Genomic DNA, 8977 nt, shown 5'->3' on the forward strand with positions numbered 1-8977 from the left:
AGTTGAGGATCGGATCGGATTTGTCTACAGATGAGAGAGATGGCCTCATCCAGCTGCTCAGATCCTACTTGGACGTTTTCGCATGGTCCTATGAGGACATGCCAGGCCTTGATCCATCTATCGTCCAGCATCGTTTGCCACTTCTGCCCCATGCCAGACCGGTTAAGCAGAAGTTGAGACGATTGCACCCTCGTTGGAGTTTGCAGGTGAAGGAGGAGATCCAGAAGCAGCTCAGTGTAGGATTTTTGTCAGTGGTCGAGTACCCGGAGTGGCTGGCCAATGTCGTCCCTGTTCTCAAAAAGGACGACAAGGTGAGGGTCTGTGTTGATTTCCGAGATCTCAACAAGGCCAGTCCTAAGGATGATTTTCCTCTTCCACACATCGACATGCTAGTTGACAGTACGGCAGGTCATTCGATGTTGTCCTTTATGGACGGGTTTTCCGGGTACAGTCAGATCTTGATGGCTCCAGAGGATATGGAGAAAACGTCCTTCATTACCGAGTGGGGTACTTATTGCTATAGAGTCATGCCATTCGGATTGAAGAATGCAGGAGCCACTTATCAGAGAGCAGCGACCACGCTTTTCCATGACATGATGCATCGGGATGTCGAGGTTTATGTAGACGACATGATAGTGAAATCCCGAGATAGATCAGATCATCTAGCAGCTCTGGAGAGATTCTTTGAGAGGATCAGGCAGTTCAGATTGAGATTGAATCCCAAAAAGTGCACTTTCGGAGTGACTTCTGGGAAACTCTTGGGATACATGGTCAGTGAGCGAGGCATAGAGGTAGATCCAGACAAGATTAGAGCCATCCTTGACATGCCTGCACCGAGGACAGAGAGAGAGGTCAGAGGCTTCCTGGGCAGACTTCAGTACATCAGCAGATTCATTGCCAGATTGACAGACATCTGTGAGCCCATTTTCCGACTCTTGAGGAAGAGTCAACCTACTGTTTGGGATGATCAGTGTCAGCGTGCATTTGAGAGGATCAGAGAGTACTTGCTGTCGCCTCCAGTCTTGGCGCCTCCTACACCAGGCCGTCCTCTGCTCCTATACTTATCCGTCTCAGACGTGGCTTTGGGATGCATGTTAGCTCAGCTCGATGATTTGGGCAAGGATCGAGCCATCTATTATCTGAGTAAGAGGATGCTAGACTATGAGACGAGATATGTCATGATTGAGCGTTACTGCTTGGCATTGGTGTGGGCCACTCGCCGACTGAGACATTACATGACCGAGTATTCAGTGCATTTGATATCCCGTCTAGATCCTCTGAGATATTTGTTTGACAGACCTGCCCTGGTCGGTCGCCTCATGAGATGGTTGGTACTACTGACTGAGTTTGACATCCATTATGTCACTCAGAAGTCCATTAGAGGGAGCATTGTCGCGGATCATCTAGCTTCTTTACCAGTTTCTGATGGTAGAGCCATTGATGATGACTTCCCAGATGAGGATGTCGCTGCTGTGACTAGTCTATCGGGTTGGCGCATGTACTTTGATGGCGCGGCCAACCATTCTGGATATGGGATAGGCGTCTTGTTGATATCCCCTCATGGTGATCACATTCCCAGATCTGTTCGTTTGGCATTCTCGGATCATCATCCGGCCACGAACAACATTGTTGAGTATGAGGCTTGCATCTTGGGATTAGAGACGGCCCTTGAGCTCGGCATTAGACAGATGGAGGTGTTTGGTGACTCCAATCTGGTATTGAGACAGATTCAGGGCGAGTGGAAGACTAGAGATGTGAAGCTTAGGCCTTACCACGCGTATTTGGAGCTACTGGTTGGGAGATTCGATGATTTGAGATATACCCATCTGCCTAGAGCACAGAACCAGTTTGCTGATGCCTTAGCTACTCTAGCTTCCATGATTGCCGTACCTACTGATGCCACTGTTCGCCTATTATTGATCGAGTCGAGATCTGCTCCTGCGTACTGTTGTTTGATTGATGATATGGAGATAGATGATGGTTTGCCTTGGTACCATGACATATATCACTTTTTGAGACTCGGCGTATATCCTGAGGCCGCCACGGCCAAGGATAGGAGAGCATTGAGACAGTTGGCCACCCGATTCGTGATTTGTGGCGAGACGCTATATAGACGATCACCTGATGGGATGTTACTATTATGTTTGGACAGAGATTCTGCCGATAGAGTGATGCGAGAGGTTCATGCGGGAGTCTGCGGACCACATATGGGAGGACATATGTTGGCTCGTAAGATCATGAGGACCGGTTATTTCTGGTTGACTATGGAGACGGATTGTTGCCAGTTCGTCCAGAGATGTCCCGAGTGTCAGATACACGGAGATCTCATTCACGTGCCGCCCTCCGAGTTGCATGCACTTACTTCGCCATGGCCATTTTCCGTATGGGGTATTGACATCATCGGGAAGATTTCGCCGAAATCTTCCAGTGGTCATGAGTTCATCCTGGTCGCCATCGATTACTTCACCAAGTGGGTGAAGGCCGCCTCATATGTGAGATTGACATCATCCGGAGTTGCTAGTTTCATCAGATCGCATATTATCTATCGCTATGGAGTCCCTCATGAGTTGATTTTAGATAGAGGAGTACATTTCAGAGCAGAGGTTGACACCTTAGTACAGAGATACGGCATTCGGCATCATAGATCGTCTGCGTACAGGCCGCAGACTAATGGGGCAGTAGAGGCCGCGAATAAGAACATTAAGAGGATATTGCGGAAGATGGTTGAGACTTCTCGAGATTGGTCAGAGAAGCTCCCTTTCGCATTGTGGGCATATCGGACTTCTTTTCGCACCTCTACAGGAGCCACACCCTATTCATTGGTATATGGCATGGAGGTAGTGCTACCCGTTGAGATTGAGATGGGATCATTGAGAGTAGCACTAGAGCAGCAGATTCCCGAGACGGATTGGGCTCAGGCTCGGTTTGATCAGCTCAATCTCCTATATGAGAGGAGATTGAGGGCAGCGGACCACGTTCGTGCATATCAGAGGAAGATGACCCGCGCTTTCAAAAAGCGGGTCAAGCCTAGACCATTACATGTAGGTGACTTGGTCTTGAGAGTCATCATAGGATTGATCAGAGATCCGAGAGGGAAGTTCAGACCTAGTTGGAGCGGACCTTATTTCATCAGAGAGTTGACTCCAGAGGGCGCTGCATGGCTGATGGATTTAGATGGAAACCAGTTCTCAGAGCCAACCAATGTGGATCAGCTAAAGAGGTACTATGTTTGAGTCCATAGTCGCAGGATGGGTGGCCATCATTTCGGTTAGCTATATCCCTTTATTCCCCTTCTGATATATATAGACTATTGCTAGCCCATTGAGCCTCGCACGCGCATTATAGCCTTTCTTTCTTATTGCCTTGCTCACACTTTCTCACCGGGTTAGGGGCCCTCTAGTGTATGCATACATTGTTTAGGAGTTTCATGAGCCTTGGACCTAGGGGCGCATTCTCCTCATTATATTCTCTATATGATCGCATCACTGCATTTTCATCTCACCTCATTGGTTGTGTTATTCGTCTCATTTTGATTATCCTATCCACTCATTTGCATCGTTTCTTCCACCCTGAGTGGTGATCCTCCTCAGTTCACTACATGGAGGGTAGTCATGTCATTTCCACTATCTATCCTACGGACGTTGGTCCAGAGATCTTTAGTTTGAGAAAGTCACATTATCGGAGAGAGTTCATGTTATATTGACATTTGAGAGTATGTTTATCCTTTTTTGATGTTATCTTTGGGATTTCTTGGTTTGCGTTCAGAGCATGTATACTTGTGTAAAAAAAAAAAAAAAAAAAAAAAAAGGCGCCTATGTGTATTATTTCTATCATTGTGTATGTTGATGTTCGAGGGTCATCTGATTGATCATGTTTGTTGGCGGGAGTTCGTATGTGAGCTTCTCGGGATCCTTCATTCTTTGTATTCATTTTTGTCATATGTTTTGAGAGTGAGATGAGTGACTTTCTCTTAGGAGCTCTGGGTCATTGTCCATTCCATCATTGCATTCATTATTGACATGACTTCCCTGCATATTTGATTTGAGCGGATTAGCATTCATTCTCATGTTCAGTGCTTCATCATCATCACCCTTGTTTTCACTCCTGATTCATCATCTTCATTCCACATTTTAGCTTTTTCTTACAGTGACCCATTTTCGGGTTTGATATTCTCTTCACATCGCCATTATACATCTCATTATCAGTTTGATCTGTTTCATTTAACTCCTCATCGACACTATGTTCACATTAGGCACCATTGGGTCCATGGCTCACGGGATTTACTATACTTGTTGCATTTCATACATGAGGGCATGGGTTTTGATCATCGGGTATTTGAGCTTAGTTTCCCTTCGTTTCTATCACCCTATCACCCCAGCCTACATTACGTCCCGTGTCTTAAGACCACCCTGAGGCCATGGGATCGGATATCGTCTTCTACGGCTTCTATGTGGACAGGTGTTTGAGATTCAGTTGACATTTAGATATTTGTCATGCATCTTCTTCTGGGAGACACTTCTTTGATGTTTAGATTCGTTTCAGCCATGTTTGGATTACCAGGATCACATGTTTGATGAGGGATGATTCGATGTCACCTATATTTCCTGATTTGTCGCACGTCCGATGCCATACTGGGGCATATTCCGTTTTGGAGGATCTTTATGGATCTTCGCAGAGGTCACATGTTCGAGGATAGATGATTCCATGCTATCTGATCTCAGACATATCATACATTTCGATGCCATATAGGGGCATATTTCCGTTCGGATGAGATTTACAGATCATGAGGGAGTTACGCGCTTATCCTTATTTGCGAGATGTATGCAGAGATGATGATATATTCGCTATCCTCGCGATGATTCCTTAGTGGGGCCTATCGAGAGCCATTTTGCCAGGCCCGCGCTTTTAGACGCTTGGATGTCGTCATGCTTCCTTCCGAGGGACGCCCCTTTGATTTGTGGGTTTGATTCAGTTGTAGACATGGTTGACTTGGATCACACATTCGATGACAGATGATTCGAGCACATCTGGTTTTCCGACCTGTCGCATTTCGATGCCACACTGGGGCATATTCCCCATCTTGATCGTGATTTGTAGATCCCCACTGGTTTACATGATCATCCACGATTATGAGATACACGCCAGATTGAGGATTGATTTCATTTTGTCCTGATACTCCGAGGAGCCTCTCTTGGGTCGTTCAGCCAGATTCATACTCTCTGATATGGTTGTGATTCCCGGACGGAGTTATCTAAGGTGCTGGGATTTCCCACGTCATCACTTCAGTGAGGTACGTATCAGATCTTTTACGCATCTCTAGAGAGTTAGTCTCAGGTTATCAGGACAGATCAGATGCACTTGACGTCATACTGGGGCATATTCCCCATTTTAGTGGAGCATCGTTCGAGACTCGTAGAGTCCATTTCAGTCATTTCCAGCGGTTTGAGATTCGCAGCGTCATGCCACACTGGGGCATATTTCCCCCCTCATCGTTTCCTTCCAGTTTGGCGTTCAGAGTCACCGATCATTCGCGGTTTACGACATTTAGAGTCACCATGTCACACATATTCAGTTCGGCGTTCAGAGCCATCGTCATCACTTCTCAGCTTCGGCATTCAGAGCCATCATCGGTTTTCAGATAGACGTTCAGAGTTGCATTCTCGGTTTCAACGTTCAAAGTTGTTATCACTTCTCAGTTTGACGTTCAGAGTCATCATCATCACTTCTCAGCTTCGGCATTCAGAGCCATCATCGGTTTTCAGATAGACGTTCAGAGTTGCATTCTCGGTTTCGACGTTCAGAGTTGTTATCACTTCTCAGTTTGACGTTCAGAGTCATCATCATCACTTCTCAGCTTCGGCATTCAGAGCCATCATCGGTTTTCAGATAGACGTTCAGAGTTGCATTCTCGGTTTCGACGTTCAGAGTTGTTATCACTTCTCAGTTTGACGTTCAGAGTCATCATCATCACTTCTCAGCTTCGGCATTCAGAGCCATCATCGGTTTTCAGATAGACGTTCAGAGTTGCGTTCTTGGTTTTGACGTTCAGAGTTGTTATCACTTCTCAGTTTGACGTTCAGAGTCATCATCATCACTTCTCAGCTTCGGCATTCAGAGCCATCATCGGTTTTCAGATAGACGTTCAGAGTTGCGTTCTTGGTTTCGACGTTCAGAGTTGTTATCACTTCTCAGTTTGACGTTCAGAGTCATCATCATCACTTCTCAGCTTCGGCATTCAGAGCCATCATCGGTTTTCAGATAGACGTTCAGAGTTGCATTCTCGGTTTCGACGTTCAGAGTTGTTATCACTTCTCAGTTTGACGTTCAGAGTCATCATCATCATTTCTCAGCTTCGGCATTCAGAGCCATCATCGGTTTTCAGATAGACATTCAGAGTTGCGGCGTTCAGAGTCATCACCATTCCCTAGATTGACGTTCAGAGTCGCGGCGTTCAAAGCCATCACCATTCCTCAAATTGACGTTCAGAGTCGCATTCTCGGTTTCGGCGTTCAGAGTCGTCATCACTTCCTAGATTGACATTCAGAGCCGCATTCTCGATTTCGGCGTTCAGAGCCACCATCCACTGCTTAGTTTCAGTGTTCAGAGTCACTATGTCTTCATTTAGGCTTCCAGAGCCATTACCATCACCTTGTTTAGGCTTCCAGAGCCATTACCATCACCTTGTTTAGGCTTCCAGAGCCATTACCGTTGTCCTGTTTAGGCTTCCAGAGCCATTTCTCCCATCTCGTGTAGGCTTCCAGAGCCATTTACGTCGTCTTGTTTCAGCTTCCAGAGCCATTGTTGTCATCTTGTTTAGGCTTCCAGAGCCATCTCTCTCATCTTGTTTCGGCTTCCAGAGCCATTGTTGTCATCTTGTTTAGGCTTCCAGAGCCATTTCTCTCATCTCGTGTCGGCTTCCAGAGCCATTGTTGTCATCTTGTTTAGGCTTCCAGAGCCATTTCTCTCATCTCGTGTCGGCTTCCAGAGCCATTACTGTCATCCCGTTTAGGCTTCCAAAGCCATTTCTCTCATCTCGTGTAGGCTTCCAGAGCCATTTCCGTCATCTTGTTTAGGCTTCCAGAGCCATTTCCGTCATCTTGTTTAGGCTTTCAGAGCCATTACCGTCGTCTTGTTTAGGCTTCCAGAGTCATTTCCGTCATCTTGTTTAGGCTTTCAGAGCCATTACTGTCATCTTGTTTAGGTTTCCAGAGCTGTTGCTTTCTAGTTTAGCTTTTAGAGTTAGATTTTTGGTTTGGCTTCCAGAGCTGTTGGTTTCTAGTTTAGCTTTTAGAGTTAGTTTTTTGGTTTGGCTTCCAGAGCTGTTATTTTTTAGTTTAGCTTTTAGAGTTAGTTTTTGGTTTGGTTTCCAGAGCTATTGCTTTCTAGTTTAGCTTTTAGAGTTAGTTTTTGGTTTGGCTTCCAGAGCTGTTGTTTTCTCAGTTTAGTTTTTAGGGTTAGTTTTTGGTTTGGCTTCCAGAGCCGTTGTTTTTCTTAGTTTAGAGTTTAGGGTCAGTCCCGTCATCCAGAGTCGCAGCTCCTAGCATTCATATTCTCTGGCATTGCACATCTCGCCTTCATGGATTTGCACTTATTCTCACTCTCCTCACTTCGTTACCCTGTGCTTATCACATATTCATCTCATAGTCCATATAGGGCAGTCTCCCTTCGGCGCATTCTTGATCGTACTCCAAGGTGATTCGACCGTTACTCACCTTCAGCATTGGTTCTTCGAGTCACTTTTGGAGACGTTTTAGAGGGAGCTTGGATCTTTAGTGTAGCTACAGAGGCATTTTGAGACATCATTTCCTTTTAGGATTAGAGCCTCGTTGTTGATCTTTTAGTCTGAGTGAGTTTATATCTCACTAGTGTCCCTATGGGGGTCTTCTTGGTTCTTCGGTAGAGTTCACTTCATTGCACTCACTATTCACACTTATTTTTCACTCCAATGTTCATGTTCTTTACACTCGTGAACTCTACCGAAGAGGGGCATATTTGTAGACCCCCATGTGGGGCTTGTTTTGCTACAGCTGATTTTTGCCACGTGGAAGAGCCTTGGCTAGCCACGTGTCGACTCTTGAGGGCTTGCTAGGGAATCATGGTAGTGACTTGAGAGAACCTATGAGGGGGCTACACCTATTAAGAAGGTTCTAGAAGGAGAATCTCCTGGCCGTTAGAGGAGAGAGGCTGCCAGCTGCCAGCTGCCTGGGAGAGTGGAGGCTTGCAGCTGCAGGGAGGGGGTGGTGCTTTTGGTGGCTGTTTCTGCAGGTTGTTAAAGGGGCAAATCCGGTAGTGAAAAAGAGAGATATTTTGGAGGTATCCGGGGCTTTAGGAAGGGGGCAGAGGGAGCTTTAGAGAGGGGACCTTTGGTTTGGTTATTTTGGGGGGGGGGGGGGGGGGTGAGAAAGAGCATGATTCTGGCAGGGAGGAGCTTCTGGTCTAGGAGATTTTTTTTTTTTTAGAGAGGGAGCAGAGCAGTTACGGGGAGGTTTTTGAGTGAGAGCTTGAGGGAAGAAAAAGAGAAGAGGATTTTTGGTGGAGGCGGGGAGTTACAGTGAGTATCAGGTTGGGAGTTGCAGGGAGGGATAGTGAGTCTTAAGGATATTCTGTGTAGGGTTACAGAGGGATTCTCATTTTCCTAAGGAGTAAGTTTGAAGAGTAGGGCGTATTTTGAGGGCCATCTTTGGGAGGATATCTGGAGAGCAGAGTTTGAGAAAACCAGGGAGCAAACAAGGAAGTAAGTTTTCCTTTTCTTTCTCTTCATCCATTTTTATCAAGACGTGCTGCTACTGACCTTTGGATGATGCATTGTTTTTTTTTTTATTATTATTCTTCATAGTTGTTATTTCCTCTATTGCTTCTGTTTGTGCTCAAAATTGATTTTAATCCCATTTTATCTGCTCTGTGACATTTTTAATGGAAATAAACCTTTTTAAGCCACCCATCTACAAGCCCACCAACTAGGAAATGAAGTATGGTC

This window comes from Vitis riparia, unplaced genomic scaffold (assembly GCF_004353265.1).
Source record: "Vitis riparia cultivar Riparia Gloire de Montpellier isolate 1030 unplaced genomic scaffold, EGFV_Vit.rip_1.0 scaffold765_pilon_pilon, whole genome shotgun sequence".
Taxonomy (NCBI): Eukaryota; Viridiplantae; Streptophyta; class Magnoliopsida; order Vitales; family Vitaceae; genus Vitis; species Vitis riparia.